General features: G+C 46.6%; 1 protein-coding gene across 4 annotated transcripts in view; it reads right to left on the bottom strand.

Annotated features, from left to right (window-relative positions):
• The window catches only part of PLXNC1 (plexin C1), a 163,328-nt gene that overhangs the window by 97,607 nt on the left and 50,805 nt on the right, over positions 1 to 14,916 (bottom strand). The gene's annotated exons all lie outside the window — the stretch shown is intronic.

Raw genomic sequence — 14,916 nt, 5'->3', positions numbered from 1 at the left:
TCTGGCTTCAGAGCCACACGCCTGGCCACTCAGGTGCATGGCTTCCTATGAGCCTGGCTGCCATGCATAAGGTGCACAAAGATAAAGACAGTCATTCCTCCTGGACTGCTGGGGTCTCCACAGTGTTGCAGGATGGGGCTGGGACTTGGCTAGAACAAGGCGATGGAAATGAGGACTACAGTAGCAGAGAATAAAGAAAACGAGAAATAGTCTCTAGGATGAAAAGGGCAGCAAGGATTTAAGGGGCGGGGATTCCGAGAGGTCTCTAATTTTCACGGACCCCCCCCCCACCCCCCCTACCCTGAACACAGAATATCCAACTCTAGGTTCAAATTTCAGGAGGCCCCAGCTTAAAAAACGATTGTGCTTTTAAAAATGTGCTTGCAAACTGTCTGTTTGTAATACACAATACCTTTTCTCCTTATAGAACTAATGTTATGAACAGTGATTAGTTTTCCAGGTTCGTTCACAAAACCCATTTATCCATAATGTTACCTCAATAGTACATATTTGCAATAAAAGAGAAGTAGAAAACAATGAGATAGCACCATTTGCATTATACAGTAGTTTTTCTTCTTTACTTATTTGTGTTTCGGCTCAGCTGGTAACCTGGGAACAGTGCCCAGCTGGATTGACTTTTACATTTATTATTATAGTATTGTATTTATACAGTTTTCTGTTTTTTAATAAGTATGGCTTAAATTATTAATTGTTTCCATGCCAACATAAAGAACTGGGAGACCCATCTCTGAGCAGGAGCTGAAGCTTCCAGGCAGGTGAAATGCCTGTGGGCCAGGCTGGGGGACCTTGAGGACCTCACTCTATTAGGCCAGAATCTCTCAGTAAAAATTTACCACTTACTCATCCCTGAAATAGAAACTCTGAACTCAGAAATACAACTTCTACTTTGGGCCCCTGGAATTTCATCAGCACTCTTTAATGTATTTGTTCACCAAGAACAGACAGTCCCTGAGAAAACTGATAACTAAATACCAGGTAATTGGCCTGAATGTGGGGGTTGGTGAGACCCTGTTCCAAAGAGTCTGTGCTGATGTAATATCAGAAAACTTATGACAAGGAAACAATCCACCTCTCCTTCAGGGGACAGGAGACGGGGTCCACACGGGGGAGGGGGGGTAGTATGGAGGGGGTAGGGGAGGGGGACGTTTCGTTACAAGAGCATCCCAAGGTCTCTGCCAAGTGACTTGAAACAGATGTATTTTTAGGAAAGGCACAGAGCCCAGAGGAGGGCCAGGTGCTCCCAGAATCAGGGGACTTTCATTAACACCGTCAGTCCATGCAATGAAGAAACCAAACTGGACTGAATAGGAAAAAAAGAAAAAGAAAAAGAAAAAGGAAGTTGTGGTGACAAACTAAGTCTGAAGTCAAGGCCTCCAGACCCAGGGAAAGGGGATGCCAAAACACAAGACCAAAATGCTGCTGAGACAGCTGAAAAAGTAGATTGTCAGAGCTGGGACTAAAAGTCATGATAAAATTATGCTAATCACAGAGGTAATTTAGATTTTTTTTTTTATTTTTTTTTTTTTTTTTTACAAAAGCTAAAACTTCCAACATGCCAGGCAACATTCTTTCATGTGATTTGGTTCATTTATTCTTCACAACAAACCTATGGGTAGGTATAATAATTGTCGCTGCTTTGCAGATGGAGAAACTGAGGCATGGAAGACTCCATACTGCTTTCCCCAGGTCACTGAGTTAGTAAGTAGAGGGGCTGAGACACAAATCCAGGCAGTTTACTTTCCAAGTCAATGGTCTCACTTCCTATCCTAAATTGTCTCTCACAAGAGCTAATGCTTACTGCACCATTCCCATGGGCCAGACACTGTTTCTAGGGCTTTCTGGGAATTTACTCATTGATCCTCACAACCTTTTCCCCACAAAGGGGACATTTCAGAGGGGAGGAAACTGAGATGCAGACAGATTAGACAGGATGGCATGAATCTTAGCAGTCTGTATCTCACTGCTATGCCAAATTCCTCAAAATTGTACCAGGATAGCAACATCATATATGCCAAGATAACAGCAAATAGATCCATCCAGAGCATGAGCCATACAGGAAAATATAAGTTTTATTTCATTTCTCAAAGTGTGTTCTATGGGTTGTTTGGGGTGTTGGTGGTAAGGGTTTTATTGCTAAGTTTGGGAAACACAAGTTAAGTTTCTCTGGTGCAGGACTTCTCAGAGCCTTGAATGTGATAGTGTGCTTTGTAACGTCTCAAGACAGAATTGAATGATGCACTGTCTTCCAACTTCTTGATTGAGGGTCAGAAGTTCTAGTCACACACATTGGAAAACACTGCCCCATCTTGGTTAATGAGCAGCAATCCAAATGGTGGATCAAATTAGAAAACTTTGGCCTTGGGGGGGGGAGGGATCTTTTTCTCAACTGTCAACTGTCATACTCAATTGCTCATGATCTACTAATTCTTAGCATCACTCTATGCTATCTTCCACACTCCACCCTATCCCATCACTTCTCGCCTGGGCCCCTGCAGCACCTTTTAGTTGGTCTCCGTCTTTCCCACCTCCAGTGGCTCCAGTCAGCTTCCACGCCGATATCTAGGTCATGCTCAAGCACAAGGCTGATTCTATTACTTCCTGATTAAAATTTTCAATGGCACCCTTTCACCTACTTCAAACTCCTCTACCCATGTGACTGCTTCTCATGACCTGGAGCCTAGAACTCCCCTCTCTTTACCACACACTATGATCTAGCCCCTCCCTTCCTCTCTAAATGCACCCCAGATAATTGTGGGTTGATAAGTCTGTCTCTCTGTTTAGTCTGTAAGCTCTTAAGAACACAGATCCTAATATCTAGTACATTGCACCTAGCAGAGAGCAGTTATTTGATAAACACATGCAGTGCAAACATCCCAGCTCTTCCTAGCAGGTCTGCCCTTACTGTCCAGAACGCCCTGGCACCTGCAATACTCGGTGAGATTGTGTTCCTTGTTCAGATTTGTTCAATGTCACCTCCTCCCTGTATGCCCAGCCTCCAGGTAAAACTGTCACTCCCGCCTCTGAGCCCCCTTGCACCTTACACATGCTCCCGGTATATACAGCGCATTGCATTAGTTGCTGACTTGCCTCTGACTAGACTGTAAGTCCACCAGGGGAAAGGCCAATATTATTCATCTTGGCATCCCCCAGAACCTGGTACCATTTCTGGCATTCATTCTACAAATATTTACTGTGTGCCACTGGACCCCAAGCACTGTAGAAGGCACTGGGGACACATCAGCGTATAAGTCACTTAAGGTCCCTCTCTTAATGAGCTTACGTTCCAGTGAGGCACACAAACAGGAACCAAATAAGCAGACAATAATTTAAAATAATTTCAAACCGAGGTAAGTCTCCTGCAGAAACTGAAAATACAGCAGGGAGGAACTCCTTTAGAAAGGCTAGTCAAGAAAGGTGGCATTTCAGCTCAGAGCCCAAGGATGAAATGATCTGGCCACATCAAGAAGAGGGGGGATTGCATTTCAGGCAGAAGGAATAGCATGCGCCTAGGCCTTGAGTTCCCATAAAGCTTGGTCTCTGCAAGGGACCGGTTAAAGACCAGACTAGCTAGAATATATGAAGGAAGGAGAGTGGTTCTGCCATTTATAAGCCAGTGACCTGGGGCAAATCATGTGGTGTCTCTATGTCTCAGGCTTTCCATCTGCAGAGAGGCAGATAACATTAGTTTCTATCCATGGAGTTGTTACAAAAACATAATACCTATCTAGCTGAGGCTTAAAATAAATAGTAGTAGCATTATATTTATTACTCAGGCAAGTAAAAAGAATTTAGGCAAAAATTTAGGTGACACAAGCAAAACAAACACAAAATGGTAGTGAGGAGACAGGGATTTGGGCACTCAGGTTGACCAGACGACCCATTTGCCTTGCTCACAGACACCAGGCCAACATTCAGTATGCCTTTTCCACTTATAAAGGCACACACAGTTCAAGGCTTCTTGGAAGATTTTTAAGCACACCTGTCTTTCCTTCCAAGGCCAAAGGGTTCTTTGGGCTTTTTCCTTGAGCACTGGCTATGAGAGCACTTTCCACGGTGTAATGAAATTATTTGTTCGGTGTCTGCTGCCTATAGTAGTCTGTGCACTTCTCCAGCACAGAGTCTCATTCATCTTTGTTTTCCTCAGGGCCTGGTACAAGGCCTGGCACACTGCTGGCATTCAACAAACGTTAGCTGGATCGGATTAAGGATTACATTTTAAAGTGACTAAATTCTTGTCGATGTCTCCATGATACCAGCATAGGTTGTCCCACTGATTTTTGTTCACTAGTCCACCTGTTAACTGGCCCAGTGGAAAACCAGCCTTTGTCTTAAAGCTTTGAGCTCTTTAGCACACAGAAAACACATCTGCAGACTGAGCCACTCACACAAAAGGGATCTGTGGCCTTCACCCCATGTGTTTCTTTTGTGGGTGATGAGTGTACTAAAAGTGGAATTTTATTTCCAAATACAAACTATGAACTAGAGGACCTAAGTGAGACACTTAAACAAAACAGGTAGCATGGAACTAAAAATGGGAAAATGATGCCTTTTGAGTCAGAAGATCTGAGTTCAAAGCTGCTCTCCCTCACTTCCTCCATGTAATGGGGCACACCTCTCAGCCTCTTTGGGTCCCAGGTTCCCCACTAGTAAACAGGTGACAATAACAACTGCATCTTCCTGAAAGCAGGATTAAACACCACCCTTTGCATATCAGAAATGGCCCGTGCTCAACATAGCAGAATACAAGCATTTGAATGCAGTAAAACGTTACAAAAGAAAGAACATGGAGGAATTGCTGGGAACAGCACAAATGCTAGGTTACAAGGACAAGTGAGAGCATTTGAGGGATTTAAAGCCAATCAATACATACTTATGAAAGTGCCTGCTGCCCGAGATAAGGTCATTTCAAAAAAATCTATTCCATTAAAACATATATTTACTAAAAGGGGTGTTCCTAATGGTACTTGTTCCAAGTCGGAGAGCATCAATTTAAGAGATGGCACCGATAAGCAGTTTGGACACCGAGGGCCGCGGTTACTGCTCTCCAAACAAAACAGGCTTCCGTGGGAGGTGCACTTCCCCCTGTGCCGCCACTTGGCGGTCAGTCGTCGGAGCACCAGGGTGGACCTGCGGCCTTCACTGGTTTCTTCTCATCTTCACCTTCTGCTTTGAAGTAAGTAGGATTTATTCACAGCTCTTCTAACAGCTGATAAAAATGAAGAACTCAGGGGATTCAGGGTTACCCAAGACCCCTCTCCAGGCTTAGAAGGCCCCTGATCCCTTCCAGCATTCTTGGGAACCCGTATGCACAGTCTGGCCTCTGCCAGGGTAATTCAGGAATGCCCGAGGCCCAAGTAACATACTCCTCTCTGCTCCCCCCACTGCTTTCACCCCACAGACAGTTGTCCTACTTGCTTCTACACAATTAGTCAGCACAATGGGGTTCTTATGCGGGAAGGAGGGGCCTCCCCCAAAACCCATTATTATCATTATTGCTGTCATTAGAGCCTCACTGGACCGTAAAGGAGTGTCACTGCATAGACACTCCTGTGCGGGCTGGGAAGGAAGGAGGACTGCATGCAGAATTAGAATGATCGTCTATCTCAAACTGGCCAGTCAGCTAGGTGTGGCCATACCCTGGTGAAAGGAGACATCCTCAAAGCTGAACTCGATCCCCAGCTGTGGCTCAGTTGTTCCCGTCTCAGTGAGGCCTTCCAGACCTCGCTGGCTGGAAGCTGCAACGCCCCCTGCTTCCAGCCAGCATTCCCTTCCTCTGCTTCCTTTTTCTTCATGACATTCGTCGCCATCTAGCATGCTATTTCCTTCTGAATTTTTACACTGTCCATCTTCCCTCACATAGTAAGTTGAATAATGTTGTCCCTAAATTAAGGTGACCAGATGTCCCGTTTTAAACGCCGAGGGATTCGGGACTGTCCCGCCAAAAGCGGGATGGAAGTCTGGTCAACTTACCCTAAATTCATGTCTACCCAAAACCTCAGATGTGACCTTACCTGGAAATGGGACCTTTGCCGATGCAATAAGTTAAGAATCTCAAGATGAGATCATACTGGATTTAAATATGATCCAATGACTGGTACCTTGACAAGAAAGAGGAGAGGGAGATTTGGACACACAGAGAAGAGGCCATGCAAAGACAGAGGCAGAGACAGGAGTTACACAGCCACGAGCAGGAGCAGCAGGAGCCACCAGGAGCTGGCAGAGGAGAGGAAGAATTCTCCCCTGAATCCAAGGGAGCATGGCCCTGCTGACACCTTAATTTTGGATGTCCAGCCTCCAGAAGTGTGAGAGTCTACATCCGTGTTGTTTCAAGCCACTGTGTTTGTGGTCAGCTATTGTAGCAGCCCCGGGAAACGAATACACCTCACTAGAAGAACTCCAACAGGGCAATGTTTTTCCCTGCTGGAGAACTAATGCTTGAAATAGTGTCTGATATACAAGGTGCTCAATAAATAAGTGTGTGGATGCTTAACTTTCAAGGTGGAAGGGTTTCTTTAACTCAGGCTGGCCTTGAGTCCCATTATCTTTCTGATGCATAATCAGTCATTCATGCAGGATCCATTCGGACCAGGCTCTCCCCTCACTTCCCGTGGCGATGAGGGACAGTGTCTCTTTCTCGTTCCTCTTCCCTTTTACCACAGAGTAGGCAATGGTACTGGCTTGGCAGTTAGAGCTAAAGCTAGATATGAATACTGATTCCATGACTTCAAGAGTAGGGAACGTCTGGCCCGAGGGCATGTGAAATCATTTGGCCTGGCCCTGCCGAGGCATTAGGGGTGAGTTAATTAAATGTTCGGCCAAATAGAGCAGGCTAGTTTTTAAGTTGATAATTTTGAATAGCCCAAAAATGATGTTGTAAAGTATCCAAATGGCCCTTGGCAGAAAAAAAGGTTCCTCCTCCCTGCACTACGAGTACTTATTCAACCTGTGGCAGGTAGAATAATGGCCCCCAAAGATATCCAGATGTTAACCTCTGCAACCTGTGAATATGTTACTACACATGGCAAAAAGGACTTTGTGGAGGAGATTAAGGGTCTCAAAATGGGAGATTACCTTGGGTTATGTGTGTGGGCCGAAAGTACTCAGAAGGTTCCTTATAAGAGAAGGCATGAGGGTAAGAGTCAGAGAAGGAAATGTGATGATGGAAACAGAGTCCAGAAGCAGAGAGATCTGAAGGTGCTATGTTGCTGGTTTTGAAGATGCTAAAAGGAGCCAGGAGCCAAGGAATGCAGGATGCCTCCAGGGCTAGAGGAAGATAAGAAAGCAGATTCTCCCTACAGCTTCTAGAAGGAACACACCCCTTTTTATACTTGATTTTAGCCCAGTGAAACCCATTGCAGGTTTCTGACCTACAAAACCATAGATAAATAAGTATATATTGTTTTAAGTTATCAAGATGGTGGTGATTTGTTAGCAACAAATACACAACCTAAAGCTATAAAGTGAGAACTGCATTCTTCCTCCTCTCCCGGACCTCTCCTGTGATGGATCACTCGCACTGACAGCGTGAGAGTCACCCCCGGCACTGCTGTGCATCCCAATGGGTTACTCTTCCTACAGACCTTACCTCATAGGGTTCGAGGAGACTGAAATGGACCATGGGCTAGAATGTGCATGACATAGCATATTCTTCTCCATGCATGCAGACCCGTCCCCTGGCCCGGTCCGGCTCAAGGCGGGCTCCCTGAGGGAAGGGCACCCAACTGCATTCTGCAGAATAAGTGGGCACACGTGATGGACTCCTCTACCGAAAAGCCCTCAGTGGCCTTCTCTGTGGCACTGTCCGCCTCTCTGACGGCAGACTGGACTGACGGGCTTCAGGAGAATGTGGCAAAAGGTTATCAGGCCCCAGGGGTTGTCTTGGTCAACGTTTAGGGCAACAACAGCTCATCGCCTTTGGGTCAATTATTAGCCCTGGGGAGCCTTGAGGAAAGAATGTCTGTTGAAAGAGAGAAGAAAGGCAGACCTCAAGGCAGGAGAGCAATGCAAGAAACTGGATGTGGCCATAAGCAAACTATTTAACTCCTTTGATTGTTATTCTGAGGCACACATGTTTAGCATTCAAATTTCAGTTTTCTGTGTTCAAACCCCCTTCTGTTACCCTCAAGCCTTTCAGAAAGTCTGACGGGGAACTGGCCACAGAGCCCTGCTGTTAGGCCAAGTTGAGAAATGACCGTGTTCACAGTCTCATGTGCAGAACAGATGACCAGCAGCTGAAGACCTAACAACTGCCCCCAGGGGCTGGCTGTCTACAACTATCAGCATGAAAGAAACATGAAGAATATGGGCAAATGTTAAATTCATGCAAATAATCAAGGGGGACCTGCAAACACCTTACAATTAGCATGCGTGGGGGCTCTGTCCCCACCCTGTACACATCCTGTGCAGGGCGGGGCACTGCAGGATGGGACAATAGAGACGAGTGTGGCCCTTTTCTAAGGAGCCCTGGTTCCTTTACATAACTGGGGCCAACGCAAGCAGAGCTCCGTGGTGGTGCTAGGAGAGGTGGGGAGAGAAACAGCTGCCACGTAGAAGACTCACGAAGTTACATGAGATAAACTACCCTTTACACAATGTACCAAGAGACAGGGATCCTGGAAGGATGGGGAGGGGAAGTGTGGTGCACCTGATGCTTAGCTTAAGGCAGTTCATCTTCTCCACCGCCATCAGAACTATCTTTTTAAAACATAAATATGATGTCAGCCCTCTGCTAAATCCCTTTAGTAAGTTCCCAGCAGCAACCAATAAAGTCCAAGCTCAGAGCCCTTCTCATCCTGGCCACACCCAGCCTTTTGAGTCAAAGCTGGAGTGATACAATGCACCGGCCACGCCCTTCGAGACTTCTCCTTGGGCTGGATCCTCTGCATGAAGTGCTTCCACACCCTCTTCCCTGGGGAAAGTCTACTCCGGCTGGAAGGCTGAATTTTAATGCCATGTCCTCTTGGAAGCCTCATTAAATTTGGTTACAAGTGATGGCTCCCCCCTCTGGGGTCCCACCATCTTACAGCTAACGTTATTTGAGTGCTTACTGTGAACAGGCACTGTGCCTAGGATTTCATGCACATCATCTGATTAATCCTCTCAGCAACCCTACAAGATTAGAACCCTGCTGTATAGAAGAGGTGATTTGGCAGAAAAAAGAAACTCACAGGTCCCATTGAAACCCTGATTCAATCCCAAGCAAGCTGAGCTCAGGACCCGAATTCTTCCTCCCCTGCTGTACCACGCCCGGTGCCTGTGGGAGAGTCACCCCTGCACTGCGGTGCATCCCAAAGGCTCCCCCTCCTCCATCCTGCTCCACAATGACAACTCTGTCCTGGGCACCCAAGCCAGACACCTGCACTCCTCCTATAATCTCACCACCGAAGTCCTGCTTTGCTTGGAAAAGATAACCCACCCACTGCACCCTCTGACACTCAGCCCTGGCTCTGTTAGAAGTCCTTCCCCATCTGACTTAGGTGCCCATTGTTTGGGCTCCAACCTGAGTGCCTTGTCCAGTGCCTAGGTCACAGTAGGAATCCAGTGTACTAGTATGTTTGGGTATCATTTCTTTATTTTCTTTGTGAGGACTTATATCAAAAGAGAAAGATTGCATCTTCCAGAAAAGCAGTGGCCACCTGGATATTTTGTTTTTCATTTTATGGCCCTATTTTTAGAGTGTCAGACTCAAGGGGGAATCCAATTAATTGCTAAATCCTGTCAAGACTATCTTTCACCTAGCTCTGAAATCCACCCACTCCTTCCTATTGCCACTGTCTTCTCTCTAATTCAGCCCTGAGTCTCTTGCTGGCTTACCGTCACCTTTTACATGATCTGCAGCTTCCAGCAGTGTCCCCTCTGGTCTATTTTGCTTGTTCTAAAACACACATCTCATCTAGTCTCTCTTCTAGCCCGGCAATGGCTCCCCAAAGTCCTTCCAACAAAATCCAAATTTAACACGGCTTGTGAGACCCAGCCTCACCTGGCACTGCCTAGTATGCCACCCTCATTTCCCAGCACTTCTCTGCTGGACTACATTCCCCCCATACTGAGCACCAGGCTCCCCTATAGCTCCTGGACTTGGCACAGCCTGGTCCCTGAGCCAGCTCTGCCCGCCCTTCTCCCCTCTTTACTTGGCTGATATCTGCTCACACTTTAGGTCCAGCTTAGACATCCCTTCCTTCAGGAAGCCTTCCCCACCCTTTTAAGTTTGCCTTAGATGGTTTCCCAGGTAACCCATTGCTTCCTCTGTGTTAACTCTTATTGTTTTCTATTTTCTCACTAGTAGGTTGGTGGTAGCTCCTGATTAAGGCAGACTGGATTACTGTTCCCAAGTCTTCCATCTCTCCTGCACTGAAATGACATTTCCATAGCCTCTGTCATGTCCCTTTGCCTTGTCTCCCACTGGCATGGGCAGAAGATAACCACCTACCCCACTGATGTTGGGCTTGGCTATATGACTTGCTTGCAAACATGGTGTGAGCAGAGGCTTTGAATGTGCTGCTTGGACTTTAAAGTTTACCTTGGCCTCTGTGCTTTATCTCTCTGCCTTGAGAAGAGCATGTGCAAGATGAGCGATATGTGAAGCAGACCTGAATCAAATTTTGACCTGCAGCTTGAGGCCCCTAACCCCTACCCCTGCTGAAGCTAACCCAGGAGCAAAACAAAACAAACAATCCTACAAATGTTTGTCCTTGTAAATCACTAAGAGTTTGTTACTCAGTATTATTGGAGCAGAACCCTGACTACTACACTTGTCTACATCCTTCACTAGGTTGCAAGCTCCACGTAGGCATGAAAGACTGCATCCCAAGCACCTAGCACAGGGCTAGCACACTGCAGGTGCTCAAAAAATACCTGCTGATTCGATGTACAACTGAGTGAATGAACCTTGAGCACTGACGCGTCTGTCTCCTAATTAATGTGTGAATTCCTTAAGCCCAAGAGTGGCAACTGATTTTCTTCAATGTCAGCTAATTATCTGACTTCCCACATTGGGTTCTTGGTAGATATTCAATAAACATTTGTTGAAATTAAATAAATTGAGTTGTGTGGGCTGACTTGGGAATCAGCCCTTGACTGATGACATTGTTTCTATGGGAAATTGCGTTCTGAGTGCCAAACATACTCGTGAACTTTTGGAACCTCATCCGTTCATTGGTTCAGGATTGCCAGTTTTGTGGAAATCCATAACTGAACACATGTGCTTTGCAATATGGGAGAAACTGAGAAACTTCTTCCCAAGATATTCAGCCTGCAAAAATTCACTTTCCGCCCACACAGGCAAACTCATCACAGGTTGGATGTGAAGTTCCAACAATAAAACACCAGACTTTTTAGAGCTCATTGTTTATCTAGTTGCTTTTTATCTGCTTATAAGGGATGCCTATTATTAACACCCCAGCCAAAGGAAGTTAAGATAATTTTCTTGCCCCGCCCCCCAAAGGAATCCACTCTCTAGACACACAGGCAAGAAATCACAACCTTCTCAACAGAGAAAATGAGTTATTTTTATAAATAAATCTGCGGCATTTAAAATAAACACAGTGGGATGCTCTACAGTTATAAGAAAACATCCCCCTTCAGAATTCCTAATTTTGAATGGTACTGGAGCTCCATGTGAGTCAGAGATCTGAGGCTTAGTTTTATTAAATCTCAGGCCCGAACCAAGCCACTGTGAAACCAAGTAATCTGTCATGGGTGGAAAGGTCCGTCAGCCCACAATCCAGAGTGCTATATAATACTTTATACACAAGCCTTCTGCCAATGATAGAGTTTCCCAATCATTCTACTCCACTCATTTAATATAGATCTACTATGTGCCAGGCACTGTTCTAGATTCTGGGGAATATGATGACGAATAAGACCAGGTCCCTATGCAATTTACATTTTAATGAAGGAAGAGGCAGAGAAATAAGAACATTTCTGATAGTGATGGGCCGTGAAGGAAATAAAGCAGCGATGCCACTAAGTGAGGGGGGATACTTCAGGCTGGATGATCCCGTGGAGATGTGTGAGCTGGGATGTGATAATCAAGAAAGAGCCAACTGTGCAAAGATCTGGGGAAGAGTATCCTAGTCGGAGGAAATAGCAAGTGCAAAGTCCCTGAGGCAGGAACAAGCTTGGCACGTTCCTGAGTCAAAAAGGAAGCCGGTGTGGCTAGGGGAGATGGAGGAGAGAGTGGCCTTAGAGTCTGAGAAATAGTGCAGGGCCAGACTATGGAAAGCCTTGAACGTAGGCCCTTGGGGATAAGGGATTCAGGCTGAACTCTAAGACAGAAGCCAGTAGAGGATATTAAGCTGGGAAATGGCATGGCCTGGTTTAGAGTTTAAAAGGCAGAGGTGGGGGAGTAAGAGCAGAAGCAGGGGCAGCAGTGAGCAGGCTTCTATAGAAGCCTGTGTCCTCAACCTCTTCTCCGGTTCTTCCTTTCACCTGCTCTTTCGGAAACCTGGCTCTGCCTGAGGACACAGCTTCCGTGTGCCTGCTCAGGGCTGGCTGCTTCCTCTCCCCCATGGTAGGTGTCCTGCTTGCATCTGACCTCCACTTCCGGACAATTCTTCTTCCCTTCTTTCTAAGCCTGCCACAGCCCCACCACATCTTTGAAGTGCTGCCATCAGTCCACATCGCCCCAAATTCCTTGCTGTGGTAACCATCTTCAAACCACCTCCACCGACAGGCCTATGCCTTCCTTTTCTTGAATATCTGGCTCCTCACTCTCCAGCACTGCTCCCACAGTCGTTCTTGGTGATTGCAATTTTCACACAGATAATCTATCCACCTAATACGCTGACACCTCAGTTCCTTGACTGCTCTGCCAATAATCTTGTCCTCCATCCTACTTTAGCTGCATAATCATACCCTAGATCTTGTCACTGCTAGTAACTCCACCCCCTCCATAACCTTAATTTCACGCTGTCATAGTCCAACCACTACCCTTTTCCCAGTTCCCAGCTTCAATAAGTCTTCCCCCCAATTGCAAACCCCAGGGCACAGATCCATCTTCTCACATCCCTCACCCACCTCCTTAGAGTTCACTTACAGTGTAAGGCTCCAAGTCCACTATTATAAGTATCAATATCCATATCACTATCATGGTCCCTCCTTTGTGTGCACCCTCAGTGTCCAGGCCCCTCTGCCCCCTCTTTAAGTACTTGCTGTCAAAGTCCCAATTCTGGCTTCGTCTAAGTCTCACCTCCTCTATGACTACACCAACAGACCCAAATGTGACGAAAGTGGGCCCTAAAGCTTCCTGGTAGTGATTCTCTATTTCCCATCTCCTCTCTCTCCCACTCTAATTCACACCTTCTCTCTCTTTTCCCTTCAAACCCCAGGGCTTCCTCCCCCACCTTTCCTCACTCTCACTTGTCTTAAGTCACTGAAAATTATGTAAGCAATATGAAAAGTCATGGTGCGTCCTTACATCACCCACTTGGTCCCGGGCCCATATCCTCACCTTCCCTCCCATGACCAAGAAGGACTGTCCCACGCTCCTGTGTGAGGCTGGCCTCCCCATTGGTATACTAGACAGATCATGTTTTCCCTCATCTGCTGAAAGACACACTCCACAGGCTCTCATCTCTCTTCTGCATCATCAGTTTCTTCCTCTCTATTGAACCTTTCCCAACAGCCCCAAAATGCACTGTGGTTTCATGCCTCCCATAAACAACAAAACTGTCTGGACTCCACTTTCTCCCCCAGCATCAGCTCCCTTTTCTGCTACCTTTCCCACCAAAGCTCCTCTAGCGAGCTGTCTCTGCCCTGCCTCCTGTATCTTCCCTGGCAGCTTGAGCACCACCTCCCCAACTGTCCTGGTCACAGTCACAGTCAGCGCCTGCTAAGTCCGGCGGAGCAGCTCCCTTCTCTTGCCTGACCTCGCAGCACGATCTGGCACAGCAGATGCTCCCTCCTCCCCCTGGCTTCCCAGACCACCTTTTTTAGTTTTTCTCTTCCCTTTCTGGCTGTTCCTTCCCCTGTCCGTTTCCTCTTCAGCTCCCTGACCCCTAAGAACTGCCCCACACCTATGCTTAGGTCTCCAACTACTTCTCCCCTCAATTTACACTCCCTCTCCAACATGGTCAGAAGGCTTCCTTATGCCCATCTAAACACGACTAACTCCCAAATTCATGTCCCCAGCCTGGAGGTCTCCCATGTCCTGTGTTTGCCAATACAGTAGCCACTAGCTCTGTGTGGCTATTTTATCACCCTCACCACTACCACCACCACCATCGCCACAGGCACTGAATTAACTCCTGCGTGCAGCTCTACAGATACAGACAGGGAACCTACATAAGTGGAACGGATCAGAAAGATTACAGCAAGACTGCTTAGTGGGTGTGCGATGATGAAACGCTGCTCATGATCAGCTAATTCCTTAAACTCTACTCTTGGGCAGGCGACAAGAAGAAAACGTTCCTACCCGGTTACAATTATTCATGAGAATTCTCCTGGCCCTGCTTCTTTGTCTGCCAGCAATTCTAGGGAAACAGCCCGGGAAGGAGGCGCAGGGGAAGGCACAGGCAATTATGCATCTTGCTGCATCTCAGCTTTGGATGTCCTCCGTGAACTCTTAATTAATTCCACCCTTATATTTTCGGTTTGTTTTCTGGACCTCTTGCTTACATTGTGTTTCCCCCCCTCTCCCTTTACTGCTCTTGGCTTCATCCCCTAGAGGCTCCCAAATTCTCTTCCTAGTCCTCTTTTCTTTCCTCAAACCTCCCCTTGTTCAGCCTCCAGCTTCTCTGCACCTGTTCTACTCTTTCTTATCCTTTTTTACCTTTGAAAATGGAAAGCGCCAAACTGACAGACACTGTTATGGTTTGTGTTTTTTTCTTTCCCTGCCTGAGCTGCAGCTCAGGCTACCCCCCCCCCCCCTCCCCTTGCTTCTATAGAGAGCGAGTA

The sequence above is a fragment of the Pipistrellus kuhlii genome, unplaced genomic scaffold (assembly GCF_014108245.1).
Source record: "Pipistrellus kuhlii isolate mPipKuh1 unplaced genomic scaffold, mPipKuh1.p scaffold_m20_p_3, whole genome shotgun sequence".
Lineage (NCBI taxonomy): Eukaryota > Metazoa > Chordata > Mammalia > Chiroptera > Vespertilionidae > Pipistrellus > Pipistrellus kuhlii.
The sequence above is the reverse complement of the archived record's forward strand: the minus strand, read 5'-3'. Positions and strand labels throughout refer to the sequence as shown.